Source organism: Suricata suricatta, chromosome 10 (assembly GCF_006229205.1).
Source record: "Suricata suricatta isolate VVHF042 chromosome 10, meerkat_22Aug2017_6uvM2_HiC, whole genome shotgun sequence".
NCBI classification, from domain to species: Eukaryota; Metazoa; Chordata; class Mammalia; order Carnivora; family Herpestidae; genus Suricata; species Suricata suricatta.
In genome coordinates, this window is record NC_043709.1 from 85,341,666 (window position 1) to 85,362,354 (window position 20,689).

General features: G+C 40.9%; 1 long non-coding RNA gene, 1 other non-coding gene and 1 pseudogene across 2 annotated transcripts; 2 read left to right on the top strand and 1 right to left on the bottom strand.

Moving 5' to 3' along the window:
- Positions 1-1,978: 1,978 nt before the first annotated feature.
- LOC115305281 lies at positions 1,979-4,428 on the bottom strand (annotated as a pseudogene).
- A 166-nt stretch (positions 4,429-4,594) lies between these two features.
- LOC115304851 lies at positions 4,595-4,965 on the top strand. The gene is made up of 2 exons (XR_003914636.1): positions 4,595-4,625; positions 4,811-4,965. It is a non-coding gene; the product is annotated as an uncharacterized LOC115304851 (long non-coding RNA).
- Positions 4,966-10,712: 5,747 nt separating this feature from the next.
- On the top strand, positions 10,713-10,819 carry LOC115305837. The gene has a single exon (XR_003915022.1). It is a non-coding gene; the product is annotated as a U6 spliceosomal RNA (small nuclear RNA).
- The last annotated feature ends 9,870 nt before the right edge of the window (positions 10,820-20,689 follow it).

The following is a 20,689-nucleotide window of genomic DNA, read 5'->3' on the forward strand; positions in this document are numbered from 1 at the left end:
CTGGTCTCTCCTGCCTTGCCCAGTGATGCAGCTAGCAGATGTCAGAGGAACTGTCAGCCTCTGGTCACAGGGCTGCCTCATGCTGTGCAGCTCCCCGCTGACCTGTCCACCTCTGGTCTCACAGCCACCCTGCCCGCATGGCTGTCTGTGGAGCTGGTCGTCTGTGGACAGGAGGTTTTCAGTGGGCTCAGTGCCAAGCCTCTGGGCACTTTGTCTCCAGACCCAGCACTCCATCCCCTAAAGTCCTGGTCCCAGCTCGCACTCACTCACTCAGGCAACCATGAGACGGCTGTAGATAAGGGGTCTGTCCACACACCTCCGTTCTTGGAGATCAGAGAACTGTGGCTTTTTAATTCTTCTCAGTTTGATAATTGTGGGTGGACGGAGGTAATGGGGCTCCTTACTTCTCCGCCATCTTGCCGCTCCCCCGCCCTTTCTATTTTTTGTGTTACAGCTATGCTTTACCACTTGATTAGAAGGTGAGCTCCTTAAGGGTAGAGGTTATATTTCATCCTTTTGTGTGTGTGTTTCTAGTTTATTTTTAATTGAATTATAATTAACACATAGTGTTGTTATATTACACTCAAGTGAAGAATAACATGGTTTAGCAATTCTACTCATTTCTAAGTGCTCATCAAAATAAGTATACTCTTAATTCCCTTTGGATAAATCACCCATTCCCCTACCTGTCTCTCCTTTGGTAAGCACCAGTTTGGTCCCTGCATTTAGTATTCTTGGGTGGTTTTTGTTTGTTTGTTTGTCTCTCTTTTTTCTTTTTATTTTCAGTTTGTTTTCCATCTAAAATTCCACATAAGAGTGAAAACATACAACATTTGCCTTTCTCAGACAGACATATTTTTTTGCATTATACCCAATCATTCCATCCATATTGCAACAAATGGCAAGATTCCATTATTTTTTATGGCTGAGTAATAGTTCATCATATATACATATAAACCACATATTCATCTATCGATGAAGTTTGGATTGCTTCCAATTCTAGCTATTGTAAATAATGCTGCAATAAACATAGCATAGACATTCATATATAATTTCAAATTCATGTAACTAAAAAGCTTTTGCACAGAAACAGAAATCATCAACTGAACAAAAAGGTCACCTACTGAATGGGAGAAAATACTTGCAAATTCTATATTCAATAAGGCATTAATACCCACAATACATTTAAAAACATATATAACTCACTCTAAAATACTGAAATAATCCAATTAAAAAATGGGCATAGATCCTTAATAGACATTTTCACAAAGACATAGATATGACCAACAGATATATGAAAATATGCTTAGCATCACTAATTATCAGGTAAATACAAATCAAAACTGATATAAGATACACTTTATACCTGTCAGAATGGCTAAAATAAAAAAGATAAGAAAAACAAGTGTTGTTGAGGATGTGGAGAAAAAAGAAACCTCCTGCACTATTGGTGGGAATGTGAATCGGTAAAACCACTGGGGAAAACAGTGTTCAGGTTCCTCAAAAAATTTAAAAAGAACTACCAGTAATTCTGCTACTAGATATTTTCTTAAGTAATCCCTATAGATAACCTGGGGCTCATAAGCACTACCCTGAGATCAAGAGTTATATGTTCTACTGACTGACCCAGCCACACACCCCCCCACTAGATATTTAACCAAAGAAAAGGAAAATAGTTCTTCAAGTTTTTTTAAACATAATTTTTAAAAACCAGTAAGAAGCTATAGAAACAACTGAAAGGTAGACAATAAAAAATTATTTTTAAGAAGAAAGAGAAAAGACACATCCTTTACTCCATCATAAATACAGAGCTCTACTAGTGTTCCCACATCAACATCCATGGATGACCTAGTTCAAGAGTACTCTCCATTATTGTGCAAGCAGACCAGAATACATTCAGGTGTGATGATGTCAAGCCTAATGTGCACTAACACTACTGAGTTCAAGTTTTACAATTTTGGCTCTAACTAAAGTAGAGTTAAGTGACCACACTTTGTTGAATCCCATAGCTGAAGTAGATAGCAAACCCAATCAGCATCCAGACACCAAATCGGACCCAGGTGCCACCTGTCATCTGCATCATAAGACAAACATTCACAAAGATGCTCAGTAGTGGGAGGAGAGGCAGAGCAGGGACCTTAAAGGGAAGGGGACAGGAGCTCTGTGGCTGTCTCCAGATGACCCCAGTGAGCCCAGTGATGAGCACTAGGAGAACAACCACTGTAATCCACACTTTGTTTCTAGAAAGCAGAGCTGGCCACTGGGTCAGCAACAGGCAAAGAGGAATGATCAAGAGAACAAGCAGTGAGGAGCAAACATAGACAACCCTGATAGAAAGTGGAGTGGGGGTGGAGCTACCTGAAAAAAGTATTTTTTTTAGAGTTAGGTTCTCTGCTGCAGATATATTCTGCTGCTGAACCTCTACTTCATGTTCCCTATTATTCATCTCAGGTTGATACCTGATGATGAGAACACAAAAAGCTACCAGGGAGTAAGATATCAGGCACCCAATTGACCTGAGGTCCACAAAATCAGTGACTCCATAGAAGAAGGCCATGATGGCTGCAATAGTTACAAAGATTATAGTGGCCATGATGGGTGTGTATGTACTCGTATGGATCTTGGCAAGGACAGGGAACAGGAGACCATCATGTACCATCATGTATATTACTCGACGTATGGGGAACATAAAGCCCCAGGAGCTGCCAATGATACTACAGAAAAATACAAAAGTTACAACATAGTAGGCAGGGGCCCAGCCAATATGGAGAAATGCCTCAGGTAAGGTGCTTCCAGGTTTAAGCTGGTAATAAGGCACCAAAAGAGTAAGTGCTGAAGAGATACCAAAATACACCAAAAAGCTGGTGAACAGTGAAATCACAATGCCCATGGGGATAGAACGCTGGGCATTCTGGGCTTCCCCAACTCTGGTAACAATAATAGTGAAACCTATAAATGCATAGAAACAGGTAGCTGATCCACGGAGAATTCCCTTGAAGCCAAAAGGTACAAATCCTCCAGAGCCCAGAGGTCCCAAGGCAGAGGTATCATTGAGTCCAGCCATTATGTAGTCCTCTTCTGTGAGATTCCAGTTGTGCCGGTCCCCCTTAATGAATCCAGAGATGATAACAAATCCAAGAACCAAAATTTTCACCAATGTGACCACTTTGAAAACTATAAAGAACTCATTAATAGTCAGATCATTCATTTCCATCAGCAACAACACAAGGACCATAGCAATGAAGTCTACATTGTCTGCAAGGACCTGAGGAACATGCTGTGAGATGCTCTCATGCAGGGTTTGAGAGATCCACTTCCCAATCAGGTTATCAAAAATTAAGGTCCAGGCCTGGACCACAATGACAGCATCAGCAATAAAGGAAAGGATGAGGCTCCAGCCAGTGATGAAAGCCCAGAGTTCACCTACAGTGACAAAGCTGTAGAGATATGCAGATCCAGAATGGGGAATTCGGGCACCAAACTCTGCATAGCACAGCCCAGCCAACACAGAAGATAGGCCGGCCACCAAGAAGCAGATCACAATGGATGGTCCTGCTTTATCTCTGGCCACTTCACCAGCCAGGACATACAAACCTACACCCACAGTGCGGCCCACACCCAGGGCCACTAAATCCAGAGTGTTCAGACTTTTGCCAAATTGAAACTCAAGCACTTCTTGCTTCAGTGTATGTCTGTGTACAAGCTTTTGACCAAATCTGTGAAGTGTCTCATATAGCATTTTAGCTGGAATTGAAGAACATTGTAAGGATCAGAAAGCCATAAGAACCCCACAGAGCCAAGAGTGTTGGACCGCATTCAGTAATGCTGAGTTAAGCTGAATTGTGTTGAGAGGGCCAAGGTCTGTTGCTCAGGCTTCTTCAAATCTGTCACTCTGTATTTCTTCTGAGATGTGCTATCCTTCCAAAATGCCTAAATAAACGATAAAGATTTACTGAACAATGGTGTTCAACTAAGCAACCAACCAACCAACCAAAACTCTTACGTCGCATGTAACTTGTTGCCACCCAAATATCACAGAAACTAACACCAAAAGACATCATAGAAAACTCAACCCTGCTTGCCTCCCAGAATAAGTACCAAATACCTCCCAACATTTTCCTTTTTTACATACTACATGACATAATCCCATTTGGGTTCATCTAAGTCATGTAGTGACATGTACTGATAAAGACATAACTGGGCATGAATTTATTATTCAATAATTCACACACAGATATTTGGGTGGTGCTTGAGCATGAGTTATGACACACTGATTCACAGACTAGAGGGCCTCACTGCAATTACAGAACCATTTTTGAACTATCGTCAGAGTTTAAAATAAAAATATTGGTCCCATAATCCTTAGCCCCCAAATCAGCTAGCCAAGATAGAATGTTACCTTGTCCTCTTTTCTCCTCATTCTGTATTATCCATTTAGCTGCACTGATCACAAAAAATGTATAGCCCAATCCTTCCCTTTCCCTTTCCCTAGGCTCACATGGACACTGTGAGCCTTCTTGCCTGCAAGAAGGAGAGGAACAAGCTGTCTGGTAAGAAAAACTTGGAAAAATGGGTGCAGCAGCCAAGCGAGGGTCTATCACTAAGAAAGGAGAAAAGCCAGAAAGGTAGTTTTTATGAATTATAACATTCAATAAACCTTACACAAATCAACCAGGCAAAAATCCACTTTATGAATCTTTATGTCCACAATGAAGTGAGTGTGATAGGTAGAGAGAAAAGAAATAAGTAACCTAGTTCAGCAGCTCACAAGCAAAACTATTCCTTTGTTTCTTCCCTCTCTGGTTTCCAGGTAAAAAAGTGAGCTCACTTCTGCAGACAGTCTTCTCACTGGCTACACTGTGCTCTATGCACACCCTGTACCATCTGTGAAATCAGTAGCCAATCTCTTGGAGAATCTTTCTTGCTCTGTGGCTTTGTATTAAAACACTCACTTGTAACTATTAATTTTTCACAATGAGTTATTTTTAACTTGCTAAAACCATTGTTGGAGTGTTTTCTAATGTGGTTCCTCCTTCAGGCTCCTCCCCCCGCTGCTATGCAAATGGCCTGCTCCTCAAGGGGAGCGAGGCTTTGGGTGAACAATTCACAGCAAAGGCCCTGAAATGAGTAGTGGAGAACAGAGGAAACAAAGCCAGGTAGCCCCCACGCTCCTCCCTACTCAGGCTTTGGTTTTGAGATAATTTTAGGTAATGTCAGAGGTTTCTAAAGACAGATCATGTCAAAATTGAAAAGACTTCTGTATAGATTATCAAAATGAACGCTTGGGTTGTGGGTCAGTCCCTCTGTCTACAAATTCACATATAGACTTCTTATTTGCTACACACCAATTGCAATATATGATTAATCAGTTAGGACACAAAATAGATAAGAAAGGTCAATTCTTATTTAATGGACTATTTTCTACTCCATGAATATGATTGATGTGTCCCCACCCCACACACAGGATTCAGCCCCTTCAGTGGTTTCCCCCACTGACCATCCTTCATAATCTCCCCTTTCTGCATAGTCTGACCTGCTCTGATTCCTACAGCCTCATCCCCTCCCCAGTTCCTTCTCCAGCTACGAAATTCTATACTCATTCTGCTGCCTTGCCTCTAATACCCTCCTGGTCCCTTCATTTAGCTAACCCCCACTTATCTTTCAGTTCTCAGCTCAGAGGGTATTGCTACCCCAGGAACCTCCCATGACTCTTATGCTGCCCTTCCTCTGTGTTCTCATAGCACCCAGGCTTACCCTATGTGTCATTTACCTAAATGTATCAAAATTCCAAATCAGCTCCCTGTCTCCTCCAAAAGACTATGAGTTAGGTGCTCAATTAATATTTGTTAAACAAGTGTACAAACTGAGAAGAGAAGCTTAAAGAAAAAAAAAACCACATAATCCAGAACTCCTATCTTGAGATACATACTTTGTAGCTAAGCAACTGTTATAAATCTGCTTAGGAAAAGATATAAACTAATATAAATTAATACCTTAATTTCCATGCAAAAGGTATAAGAATGTAAAATGTGGAGAAAACACCAACTGTGAAAGAGCCTTCACTACACATCATTCATGACAGATATAAACTACACATTGGAGATAAAGAATCATTTGCTTTTGAGAAGACTTTTTTAAAGTATTAGTCTACCTTGGGTTATAGGGAGTCACACCCAGTGAGAAAAACCCTACTCCTTTTTCATTGAGAGAAAGAGAGAGAGAGAGAGAGAGAGAGAGAGAGAGAGAGCAAGAGAGAATGAATGAAAGAATGAATGGGAGGGGCAGATAGAAAGAATCCCAAGCAGGCTTTATGCTGTCACCACAGAGTTCAACATGGGTCTCAATCTCATAAACCATGGAATCATAACCTGAGCATAAATCGAAAGTTGGAAGCTTAATCTACCGAGCAACCCAGATGCCCCCAAACACTACTTTTTTAAGTCATCATGTTCAGGCCCTATAATCTATGTAGGATATCCTAAGTCAGAGGTTCTCACTTTGGGGAGACAGAAGGAGGCATACTGAAGATACCTGGGAACATTTTCAAACTGTAGTTCTCCCTCTGGAGATTCTCTTGGCTACTAGCCCTGTACTTCCCATGACTGCTCTAAACCAAAATTTCAAGAAATTCACCTCAATTTCAAAGGAATGATATTTTAAAAGCTTCCTTCACGGGAAGGCAGAATAGTTTAGTAGTTAGGAGTAAAGGCTCTGCAGGTAGACTGTTCAGGTTCAAATTACAATTCAACCTCATACCTGATGACTCTGGACAAATTGTTTCACCTCTTGGGGCTTTAATTTCCACAACAGTCAAATTGGAGTAAAAGTAAATACTTCATAGGGTTGTTGTGAGGAGTAAATCATATGATGTCTGTAAAGTACTTAGTTCAGTGCCTAGCAAACAATGTGTACTTAATATGCTCTACCTAATATTTAATATTGAAATCCAGTCCAAAGTCCCCAAACTTTGAAAATCAATTAGTCTTTATGAAGGTCTAGCCTCAAAATTATCCACTAAACTTCAAGCCTCTTAGCTTGCCATCATGAGAATGAAAACAGTTTTATTCCATACAATTTACCTTGAAACTCTAAGGATTCTAATTAGACATCCTCACATGATGGGGATAAACACTTGGGATCCTAAGCTTACTGAGTTAGACCAGGCTTCAAAAATGCAATGGTAAAACTAATAATAATAATAATAATAATAATAATAATATCATTATCTATATAGATTGCTCATCTCTGGAAGAGCTGGAAGAGGCTTTTCTGGGCACTATGAGGGTTAAGTACAATAAACATTATATAAAAATGTTTGGACTGGAAGAGTATTTGTTAAATACACTAAAGCAAGTGCTTCCAGTGAGGAGGGGAAATGAGAATAGAGATAAGGATGAAAGGGCAATATAAAATGCATTTATACAGGGTCAGACAGGAAGCAATGGTGCTAACAGTCTAAGACTGAGGGAGGGTTGACTCCACTCTGTGCACTCCAGGTTCAACAAAGGAATTACATGAGATGGTGTTGTGAGAGGACCTGGCTTAGAGAAGGATAAATGACAGGCACTCAATAGATTAAAACTGAAGGGTAACTACTTCCTGTAATTGTAATGACATGGAAAATACAGAGAAGGAATTCCTGCTAGAAAGAGGGTGGAGAAGAAAGGAAGATGGGGCACCCCTCTACCACTGCCAGTTCCTTCTGAACCCATCTCTCTTTTCCCAATTCCTCTTCCTCCTTCAGCTCCTTCAATTATCTCTGGAGGATCTTTGCTGGGCAATAAGAATGCTTGTATGTTTCTCCCTCTGGGGACCCGTCCACAGCCACTTACCTCCCAACAAAGACACACAAGTGGTTTCTAACATTTTTTTTTTGAGTCACACACCCCTCTGAGGTTGGTCACCTGAAAAAAAATGTTGTACACTCTTCTGAAGATCATCCATGGACCCTGATCAGGAATCCTAGAGGAGAACCATCCAAATGGCAGGGTGGGAGAGGGGTAATACTTTTGATAATTTCTATTTCCCTCAACTATGTTTTTCAGGGTACATTGCACTCTTTACACTTTTACTGAAGATGAAGGACAGTGGCCTACAAACAAAGTATGAAAATACCATAGAAGCAACCCAGCGAACAAAACATCTGGAAATTAAATAATCATATTTTATATCTCCAACTCCAGAAGTAGGCAGAACAAACAACTGAACTAGCAAAGTTACAGAAGAGAAAGAAAACCCACACCTGTGAATCCTAAGAGAGACTTCCACAACTGTAGATTATAACGACACAGAGAAACATCCTCCTCACAAACTGTATTCAGAAATGTCCTTTCACTGTGCAATAACTTACCGTTATTCTAATAGTTTATATTCAGTCCAGACCCTCTGACCCAGCTGTCAGAACCCAGCCCTACTTCTCCCCCTACTCTCAGGCCCATCACCCCCTTACATCCTGACTCACCCTTCCTGGGATGAGCCTTTGGCCTGAGTAAGTTACCTCCCCTACCAGGGATGCCTCATGTGTAAAGGATGAAGGAGCTGGGTAGCAGACATTTTCTAAAATGGTTGCAATTTTCCTGACTACCTAAATAACTCCAGGTTTGCCCTTCCCAAACCCCAGACCTCACCCAGAAGGTGTCAGCACTCACTTTTTCAGAAGCATGTGTCAAAAAGAACAGCTCAAACTGGGACAAAAGAGAGTAGGAAGGGAAATGGTGTCAGTTTAATAAGGATGGTTTAACAAAATGTCTTTTTTTAATTTTTTTCATGTTTTTAAAAGTTATTTTTGAGAGAGAGAGAGAGGATGAATGAGCAGGGAAGGGGCAGAGAGAGAGAGACACGCATACACAGAATCCGAAGACAGGCTCCAGGTTCTGAGCTAGCTGTCAGCACAGAGCCCAACGCAGGGCTCAAACCCACAAACTGTGAGATCATGGCCTGAGCCGAAGCCAAACGCTTAACTGACTGAGCTACCCAGGTACCCTTAACAAAATGTCTTATTAAGGTTCCTAATTCACTTTGTCACTTGCCCCCAGACTTGGCTGTCAATCAAGAGCAGACTAAGAATGTTTACCAGAGAATGGAAATTTCCTCTTTATCCTTAACCCAGAAGGCCCATACCAAAAAAAATTGTCAGCCTGACAGACTCTCCAAAATGTGATTAATCACATTCCAGAGTAAAATATCAGGGTGATACTCAGGAAGAGGACTTCAGGTATGTCAGATTGATTATTTTGGTTTTATTGTTAACAACCAGAGTTGTAACAAGGTTACAGATTATTCTGGTTTTATTGTAACAACCAGAGTTAAATTCTAACCAAGTTAGAATATAAAAATGGGCATCAGTGTCTGCCATTGTGACCCATGTCTATGGCCAGCTCTGAGCTCATAGTACCTAAAGCATTGTTAGTATTTGTTAATCACCCATAGAAATAAGCACAAAGGCTACTGGATATCATGCATTAGTAAGACATCTTTGTCTATTTTTTTTATTAATCCATTATTTTTAAAGTTATTAACAAATATAAACTTGACATAAGGAATAGTGGGTATTCTGAACATGCTCTTAATCTAGGAAGATCAACAGAGAAGATAGAGAATTGCCTTTCTATTTTAGTTTCTAAAGGAAGAAAACCCAAATATGCCCAGGAACAAGGCGATTTAGAAAATAGCTTCTAAGGATCCTAAATTTATTCAGGAAAATGGCATAAAAATTTGAAACAAATCTAAGAAATTCCATCTCAACATACTGGTTTCAGATACATGGAGGAATCAACAACCTAGCCCTCAATTCAATTCAGCTGATATGAATTCACTTGGACACTTAATGTCTTGTCCACACTAGATCTGTATCTAGTACGTTTCTCAAATTTGCCACACAGCATATCCAAGTCCAGCTTCCTGCTGGGCTTACTCCCTAGTCCACCCTCCTATTCCATAAAATTGGTATATCTGAACAATGAGATCCTCTCAGCTCTCACTCAGACTCAGCCAGGAGCCATCACAGTGTGCTGCCTTTGAATCAGGATTAACCCGAAATCACATTCTTCCTGAATGTTGCATTACATCAGAAAACTGAAGCCTGAGTGCACTCTATCCACCTTCTGGAAAATGACACTTTCTTTAAGCCTTAAACACACACACACACACACACACACACACACACACACACACTCCAAACAGACCTATAGTTTCCTGCTCTCAATTAAATCCAAACTTCTAAGACTGTATTTCCAAGGCTTTCTTTTCAGTGTTATTTTGCCACTTCTACTATTAACCTTTTCTAAGTCTTCTGCTTGAACATGGCAGATCTTTTCCCACACATGCAAGCTTTGCTGGCATTAATATGAGCTCTGACACAGAATGTCCCTCTTTGCCTAGAAAACTCTTCCAAACATTTCACCATGACTCTCCTTGCATCCTGCTCCTCCTCATCAGGTCTAGTAGTATTACACACTGGCCTAGAACTTTGCACTGGGAGAACATCCAGTTAGGGAAGTGGGTATGAGTACTAGGGGCTGAAGTGGAGCCAAGGAGCAGAGCTTCTGACTGCTGGTACTTCCAGCTTGTCTTTCCCTTCCCAGCTGAAGCCAGAGACATAAAGATTTAACTGGTCCTAGCCATGGAACTACTCCAGGATTTATAGCCCAGTTTGGTGATGTCAGAAATCTGATGGAAGAAATGAGGTTTTACCTCAGTGAGGTTTTACCACAGTGCTCACTTCAGCAACACAGACACTAATATTGGAATGATACAGAAAAGATAAGCATTGCCCCTCCACAGGATGAAATGTCCCTTTCACCACAACAAGGTGAAAGTACAAAGGAAGCAACCCAAGTCGGCTGAAACATTTATGATTTGCTCCAGTGTCATCTCCTTGATGTGTGACAACTGCATAACAAGACAGAGTTTTATTACTTCTACTGCTTTCCTTTATTTGCAAAATAAGTCACCTAATGTTTTGGCATTAGGCAACATTACATGACACTCAAGCTGAAATAACTACATTTAAGGCTAACCCACAAAAGGCAGAGGTAGTAAAATAGTCAAAAAATTGAATTGTGTGTAGAATAGAACTTGAGTTGTTTCAGGAGGATAGGGAAGAATTTTCTGGATTTTCTATCATTTTTTCGTTATTGTCTGTAATAACTACAGATGGGCTATGTGTACTTTAGTTTGGGCCATAAGTAAGAAGTTGGATAGTCTCTCGAGTAGAAATGACAAGAAGTTTCTAAGTGAGAAAGACTGAATTCAATCCATTAAAGATTAGGTTTCAACTAAATGCAAATATTAACAAAGGCAAATTCCAAATTAGAAAATTCAGGCACCACACTGATTCTTTGTGCAAAAGAACTCAAGCAAAAGCAGCATCTTTCTTCCCCCTAAATTAACAACACTATTTCTGTTATACCCAAGTCATTATACACTGAGTTAAATGGAGCACAAGACAATGGTGACAAATAGAGAATTCCCCTCTCTGAGAATTTATAATTAAGGGCCTTTGGAGAACAACTCCCCACCTGCCAAAATAAGTAAAAGATACATGAACTATGAATAAGGAAGGGTAATCCTAAATCATAAATGAATAATCAACTCCTGGGCTGTGGGGCTGCTTCAATATCTGCAAATCAATCAACATGATACACCACATTAATATAAGAAAGTATAAGAACCATATGATCCTGGGACACCTGGGTGGCTCAGTCAGTTGAGCATCTGACTCATGATTTTGGCACAAGTCATGATCTCACAGTCCATGAATTCAAGCGCCGCATGAGGCTCTCTACTGACAGTGCAGAGCCTTGTTGAGATTCTCTTTCTTTGTTCTCTCTCTAGCCCTCCTCCACTTTCTCTTTCTCTCTCTCAAAAATAAAGAAATATTTTTAAAAATTAAAGGAAAGTAGGACATATGATCCTTTCAATAGATGCAGAAAAAACATTTGGTAAAATACAAAATCCTTTCTTGAAAAAAAAAACCTTCAAGAAAGTAGGGATAGAAGGAACATACTTCAATATCATAAAAGCCATATATAAAAGGCCCACAGCTTATATCCTCAATGGAGAAAAACTGAGAGCTTTCCCTTTAAGATCAGGAACATGACAAGGATGTTCACTCTCACCACTGCTGTTCAACATAGCACCAGAAGTCCTATCTTCAGCGATCAGACAACATAAAGAAATGAAAGGCATACAAATTGGCAAAGAAGAAATCAAACTTTCATTCTTCACAGATGACATGATACTCTGCACGGAAAACCCAAAACATTCTACTCAAAAACTGCATTTAGAACTGATACCTGAATTCAGTGAAGTTGAAGGATATAAATTCAATGTACATAAATCAATTGGATTTCTATATACCAATAATGAAGCAGTGGAAAGAAATCCTGGATAAAGCAGGAAAGAGTATCCAGTGGAAAAAAGACTGTCTCTTCAGCAAATCATGCTGGGAGATAGGACAGATGGCTAACAGACACATAAAACGATGCACAACATCACTCATCATCAGGAAATACAAATCAAAACTACAGTGAGATATCACTTACAACTGTCAGAATGGTTAAAATTAACAACTCAGGAAATAACTGATGTTGGTGAGAATTCAGAGAAAGGGGAACCCTTTTGCACTGTTAGTGCGAATGCAGACTGGTGCAGTCACTTTGAAAAACAGTTTGGAGGTTCCTCAAAAAATTAAAAAGAGAACTACCCTATGATCCAGAAATTGACTACAATATATTTATCCAAAGGATACAAACATGTTGATCCAAAGCGGTGCATGCACCCCAATGTTTATAGCAGTGCTATCAACAATAGCCAAATTATGGAAAGAGTCCAAATGTCCATCACCTGATGAATGAATACACACACACATACATACAATGGAATACTACTTGGTGATGAAAGAGTAAAATCTTGCCATTTGCAACAATATGGATGGAAGTAGAGTGTACTATGCTAGGCAAAATAAGTCAGTCAGAGAAAGACAAATATCATATGATTTCACTCATATGTGGTATTTAAGAAATATGACAGATGATCACAGGGGAAGGGAAGGAAAAATAAGATAAAAACAGGGAGGCAGATCATTAGACTCTTAAATATAGAGAACAAGGGGCACCTGGGTGGCTCAGTTGGTTGAATGCCTGGCTTTGGCTCAGATCTTGCATCTTGTGAGTCTGGGCTTTATGTGAGGCTCTGTGGTGACAGTTCAGAGCCTGAACCCTGCTTCAGATTCTGTGGCTCCCTCCCTCTCTGCCCCTCCTTGCTTTCTCGCTCTCTCTCTTTCTCTCTCTCTCTCTCTCTCAAAAATAAGTGAAAATAAAATAAAACAATTAAATATAGAGGAAAAATTGAAGTTTGCTAGAGTGGAGGTTAGTAGGAGGGATGGACTAACTGGATGGATGGACTAACTGGATGATGAGCATTAAAGATGGCACTTCTTGGGATGAGCACTGGGTGTCACTTGTGAGAGATGAATCACTAGGTTCTACTCCTGAAATCAAGACTACCCTGTATGCTAACTAACTTGAAATTAAGTACATTTTAAAATAGGTGGTGGGGGGGAGGAAGAGAAAGGGTCAGTCAAGGCAAAGGCATGTCAAGATCCCAGATGGCTTCCTAGTTGATGAACGTAAGAGTAGTAAGGATTTCACTTACCATGTTGACAAGACTAATGAGTATCTTCTATGTACTGTGTGTCAGTCTGCATGGAAAAGCAGGAGAGAGTACTCCATTTTGGCAATGTGTATAATGTTTTGCAGGAAATCATCAGTTCAAGCTAAATCTTCAGATAGGGCCATTATCCAAAAAATAGAGTCTCTTTTAGGTTTTCCATCCATGCGCCCCATCAAATATACCAAAGAATCTCCTCTATAGCTTGACCATAAAATCCAGTTTGACCAACTAGACATGTCAGTTAAATATTTGCTAGATATTAATAGAAACATAGGTACTAAAATAATAATCATTTTCAGTTTTAGTCTGTGCATAAAAGGGAAAGAGAGAAAAACTACTGCAGGAGTAAAAAATGTGTAACTCCTCCCCTGGGGAAAGAGAAGTAAAGGTCACTTAGCTTCAGTGAAAGTTTGGAAAGAAAGCTGAGGAAGCAAACCCAGGTCATACTAAAGAAAATAAATATCCAAACTTATCATCCAAGAGTCTTCTGAAAACAACCTCACCAATTGGATCAATTAGAAGACATCCTCCACCTATGCTCTTACTTTGAACTATATTCTATTTGCATGTTACTTGGAAAAAGACTTTGTCTCCCATTCTAAAATAAGAACTCCTTGGGTTAGAACGTGCTTTATGTTTTCTCAATGGGGCTAGAAACCCTGATTCTGGAAGTAAATATTACTAGGTGGAATCAAGACTCGAACTTGAAATTATGGCAGCCCCCAAATTACATGCTCATTATTAGACCAAGGGGAAATACAGTCATCTCCTCTAACTCATCTACCTACCCTACATTTTCCAGTACTCCACCTCTCAAATCCCATCCAAGTCTGACATAAGCTGAATTCCAAGTGAATGAAAACCCATCATGATGCATACTAACACAGACTCGACCAAATCCACCCAGACAAATGTAGACCAAAGTCTGTGTAGATGTAGACCAAAATATTTTTCTTCTTTCCCACAATATCTATGGAGTCCCTGATATATACAGACAACACACTAGTTTCATTGCAACATTATTTGGGTAAATAATAAGATAGCCAGATCTCTAGAAGTTGCATAGACTCCATGTTATCTATCATTATTCTGCGATGGTTGTGAACAATGCAACTTTTCTTAGTCTTTCTGGGATAATGACAGAGAAGACAGAGATAAATGCAACATTCTTTATCTATTATTTGATACATTTACAGATTTAGGTTCAGTCAGAATTCTGTTTTTAAATCTTAACACTTCTATCACACCAAAATGAGATGATCAACCTGATAAATCAGAAAAATCTGAGCTTCAAGGCCCTTGGGGGGCTCAGTCAGTTAAGCATCCGATTTTGACCCAGGTCATGATCTCGTGGTTCATGGATTCAAGCCCCACTTCGGTCTCTGTGCTGACAGTTCAGAGCCTGGAGCCTGCTTCAGATTCTGTTTCTCCCTCCCTCTCTTTCTCTCTGCCCCTCCTCACCTCAAAAATATTTAAGAAAACTTTTTTTTAAAAAGCCTGAACCAGCTTCTACTTCTAGAGATCTTCAGAAACTAGATGGACTACTAGAAAAATCAGAGTGAGATTTTCCAAACAGAAATCAGAAAGAGAACTGAGAAAAGTCAGGAAGGCTGTGCAAATAAGGGCTTAGAAGTGATGTGATACATTGATGTCAAAAATGAAAATCAATTTCTTGTCTACTTCCCCCATGATTCTCTACTCCATTTTCTCAACCACAAATCCTATTAACACAGAACACCTAATAAAAGTCCCAAGAGAAAACAGTAGAAGAAAATTTATCTATCTGTCCACCTTAATTTTCCAAACTACAACTGTAATGTATGATGAGCTTTGTCTACAATAAGCACTGATCTATATTCATTTTTCCCCAAGAAGATTTGCTAAAGAGCTGTGTTTTCCTCCCAAATCTTTGCTTTTCTTGTAAGCAGAGAATCTAGAAATCCATCCACTGTCCCATCTTTCACTATACTCTGTCTCCACCTTTAGACTCGTGATTGTGAGTGGTCAGAGGCCCATGGTCCTTCTTTCCTATATGGCCTCCCAACATATACCCTCAGTCATACATGGCACACAAAGTGGTCTAGAAAAGGCCATCTATCTCTGGTTATCTTTTTTTCATATCTTTAAACGTGCCCTTCTGTCCTTCCATGTAAGAACTTGGCTGTCTCTTTCTCTCTGTCCTCTCTCACCAGACTGTTTGGTTTCTGTTATAGCCCTAGGGTAACTCCACACCATCACCATATCCCTTAGAAAGTGAATTTGTTTTGTTTTGTGTTAAGAAAGATACCAGATCATCTGAGTTACATGAAATTTATATGAAAGTTTTTGCCCCAAAGCCCTGAGTTCTTATCCAAATAATGATCAAAATGACTTCTCCACCAAGACCAATCTGCCTCTCCCCACCTCAGGCAACATGATCTATAACAAAGAGCCTCTGCCACTACTTTTTAAGGAACACTCTTTATCCCTTTTTCCTAGTTTTTTCTAATCACCACTCTGCTTTGATGTTTCTAATTTTGATATTTCTGCAACAATAAAAGAAAAGGGATGAGAATAAACAAACGATCATAATCCAGAAATCATATTTATCAATGTAGAATATAGTTGGTGAAAGAAAATGGCCTTTCCATTTGATTTTGCTTAAATCAATAGTAAAATGATATCCCTCTCAAAGCTCCCAAAACATGTCAATTGATGATGGAGAGAGTTTGCACAAGAACTGCTAGAGGGCAAGAGAAAGACAATGAGGAAAGAAACATTTGCCACATATAATCAATAAAACAAGTATCATGTATGGATGAGTGTTATTTGGGCTTCTAGTGTTGGGGCACAGCCCACAGCATACATGACAGTTGAGATGGAGGAGAATGGAGAACAGTTTAAGACTCTGAGGGCTTTTAAAATTAAAGAGTTGCAAATATGTTTTGTGATAACAGCAAACTGCCACTTGGAGACTCAGTGTTTTAAGACCACTAGGCAGGCACACCCATGAAGAGTTTCATAATCTTTCCTCCTATAGCCTGACCTGGCCTATAATCAATTCCCACCAGAGCTGTTGTTAATTAGATAATAAAAGCAGTCAGATGCCTTCAGCATCTTTAAAAATGGATATCTAGCTCTCAAGCATGGAGAAAGAAGACCCTCAAATCATCTCTGGCGATAGTGGACCAGTTTATCAAACTGGATCTGCTATTCTTCAGAGTGCACAGCAATGTCCTCCCTAAGAATATATGATACAGAGACTTTCATGAGACTTTTCTCCATGAGAAAGTGTGGCAAAATATGAAGGAGGCAAGAGAACCAGATGGAAGAATCTTCATTCATTTAAAGAACAGGTCTAAGCATACACTGTGTTGGGCCCTGTGGGAAAGACAAAAATAAAGAAAGCAAGTTTTGCACCAGGTCAGAAAGGAAAGGCCAGGGAGGAGGGGAGGGCAAAGAGTCGGGAAGGATTCTGGAGAAGAAGTACCAAGGAATAACCTCCCTTAATTCATATTTTCCTCAGCAGAGGTGAGATATTTTCTGGAGGAGAACAGAGGCTTCCTGATTAGGTCTTCAAACCACTCTGAACCCAGCAATCCTACCTGCTCTTCTCAAACCTGTACGGCCCCTGGTTTGCACCCCTCAATCCAAAGTGTAGCTCTATTGCCATGAAATACCTTCTGCTCAAACCGCACAGGGTTTCCACAGCTAAAGGCACTCCAAGCCCAGCCTTGTTTTTCTCTGGCTTTGTCTCATTTTCTTGCCAACTCTATAAACATGAGAAATTACTTACCAATTGGGCTTTGTCTGCCTCAGCGGAGAAAGACCTGAAAAGAAAGTGCAAGACAAACCCAGGCACAAGTAAGGGGCTTGGCTAAGAGAGTCAGGAATTTGGAGTGGAGCTTAGCAAGGGTCCTCCAGTAGGTGGGGCCTTGAGAAGGAGCCAGAGCCCTCTGAAAGGCGGGACTTCAGAGAGGCCAACCCTTTGTGAAGAAAGGAGTAAGGAGGTGGTTAGCCAGAATCCAGAAGGAAAGCTGGAAATGGGCTATGGAAGACTAGTGGGGCCCTGTCTGGGTGAGGAGGTGGACAGAGGGCTTAAATGGGGCTTTGCTGGGGACTTTTTTTGGCTCAAGGTATGAATTTAGAAGTAAATAAGCTTTCCAGTTTCCTTGTTATGGAGGAGGTCCTGGTTAACAGGAGGAGAGTATGGGATACCAGGTGAAGCCAAACCTGTGGCCATTTAAAGGCCAGTCACAGATCCAGTTAAGGAGCCCACTCAGGAGTTCTTTATTATATATTTTTAATTTTTTAATGTTTATTTTTGAGAGAGAGAGAGTATGAGAAAGGGAGGGATAAAGAGAGCAGGAGACACAGAATCTGAAGCAGGCTCCAGGCTCTGAGTTGTCAGCACAGAGCCGGATGAGAGACTCAAACTCATGAACCATGAGATCATGATCTGAGCCAAAGTTGGACTCGTAACAGACTGAGCCACCCAGGTGTCCCTCAGGGGTACTTTGAAGAAGGATAGAAGTACTCCCATCCCAGCTGCCTCTCTCACAATCTCCTGCAGGTTACCTCTGCCAGCCCTATCCATCCCAGTACCCTCACCCACATTTCCTATGGCTCCGAAAGTAAAACTAAAGGGGAACTGATTTAAGCTTTACCAGGAGGTATTTCCTGAAACAATCACTCAGCATTCATAGCATATTCTAACTGTATATGCATTGAGCATTGTGCTAGAGGAAGTAACTAAAAAGACATAATCCCTGTCTTCAGAGTTTCCTGCTCTAGACATTCAAAAAATAGGTATTTAAAAATCCTGAAATAGTGATCCAAGGAAGGTACCTCCTTATTCCCAAAATAATCTTCCAATAGAGCCAAGACTTGTCAGACATGGAGAAGGTGGGTCCTACTTAGAGACTGATGGCTGAATAATCAAGTGATGGGCCCAAGAAGTCATGGGTCTCAAGGAAAATGGGCACCATTACCTCTACTTGATAGTGCTAAGATTCCTTTAAGCCCTAAATTAAGTTCCTTATAGACTGGGGTATTGGTGGAGGGAAGGAGGGAAGGGTAATGGCAGGTCCCTAAAGGGACAGTATCTATACTAGTTATATTAAGACAGTGCATTGAAATTCGAACAGAAAGAATTTCTCCAGATCTCAGGAAGAACTTCTAACTAGGGAAAAACCTCAAAATCACATTGACCCTTCCCTAAAATATCTCTAGTAGGCATGAAACAAGGGCACTAATTGAGTACCTCCTTTGTTCCAGGTCCTATGCTGGGTAGTAGATGGGTGGCCCAGCCAGAACCACAGAGTCAAAATTCCTAAAGGCAAAGGATACAGGCAGGAATTGGAATGATGTCTGTCAAGACAGAAGAGTTGAGGATGGGCATCTGGGTGTTTGATTTGTGTCTGTTGCAATGGTCCCAGGCTACCTTTCCCTGACTCAAGATGGAATTTTGCCACTTACAACTCCTTGTGGGCAAGAGAGTGTAAGGAGAAAGTGTTCTTGCCCTTGCATATGGTCACAAAAAGCAATCAACTTTCTCTCTTTGCTACTCACTACCTGTTGGCTAGAGAATGGGTGCCTGGAGGAAATACCAGGGGGCCCAGAAAATGCCCTGGAAAAGCAAGGAAAAGAACAGACTCAGGGCTGTGGAGAACACAAAGAATGAAGAATTGGGGCCATAAGTCTCTCCTGGAGGAAGGTGAACAAAATGGGGGATCCTGGCAGTTGGAACCCATCCAGGTGATTTCACATGAAGTATCCGAACCTTGAGGGGTGGGAGGAAAGAAGGGAAATGAGGCAAGAGTGTTAGCCAGAGACAGGGGAAGAGACTAAAAGACACAGAGATAAGAGAAAAGGAAGAGAGGTGTAAGGGAGGGCAAGAATGGGGGGGCAGCAAAAGGAGACAGATGGGAGGAGATGTAGCTGGAGAACTAAAAGGCACACAGGGCGAAACACAAAGATGTGATGGAAAGAGAGGCACTCAGAGACTGAGGGGGGGAAGCAGAGAGGAGACAGTCAAAATAAAGAGCTGATGGCTGACTCAGTCTTGGAAAATCTCAGTCCACAAACTATTTGAAGTCAGAAGGACAGGCAGGCCCACAGACTGATAGATCTGCTTGAGAGAGATGAAAATGAAGCAGGCAAAGTAGGGAGAAAGAAGATAGGCTGCAGTGAGGAGGGGGATGGGAGCAAGATAGATTGAGAGAAGGAGGCAGGTGTGGAGCAGGAGGAGGAGCCAGGCCAGTGAGGGGGACATATGTTTGCTTTATGATCCTTTTCCGTATCAACTGGATCTCTGCTGAGGCTGGTCCCCTCTCAGGTGCTGCTGGGTGGTGGATGTGCCAAGAAAGCTGAGTGGGTGAAATGCTGCCATTGCTGCCCCAGGCTGCCTCCCAGGGCCAACCTGGGGGTCCCAGAGACTCCTACATGGATATGAAAACTGCCTCGCCTATCTTCTCCCCAAGAATGCTGCAATCAAAAGTTACCTGAAGCTCAGCCCTAAATGTTTCAGAGTTAATGTAGCCTGGTACAACCAGTGCAAGGGGAGTGGGGGCCAAGGAGAAAGAAAAACAGAGGCAGGCAAGTGAGGCTGACAAGCTCTGGAGAAAGTGCTGGGGACAGACTGGTTAGGTATCACATGAGGAAAAGGGAGGAGAGGTTCATGATTGGGACTTGTCTGCATTGAGAGAGAAATACTCACCTTGCAAAGTATAAGCAAAATAACATACTAGTGACTGTCCATTAATTTGGGATCAATAATGTCTTCTGAGAAGACCTTCTGAGAAGTCACCATCAATGCCTTCAAACATCTCTTCACTAAAGAGATCCCACAAATATACATATGAAGCCCACAAAAAGAGAAATTGAGGCATAGAATAGAGACATTGAGGCCAGTGTAAATACATGAATCTAGGTTTTAAGGAATGAGTGATGAAGCAATCAGCCAAATGTGTGAAGACTTAAGACTTAGTATGGCAAGCTGGACTCTGCCTTTTCCCAAAGGCTTTTCTGAGGCTTT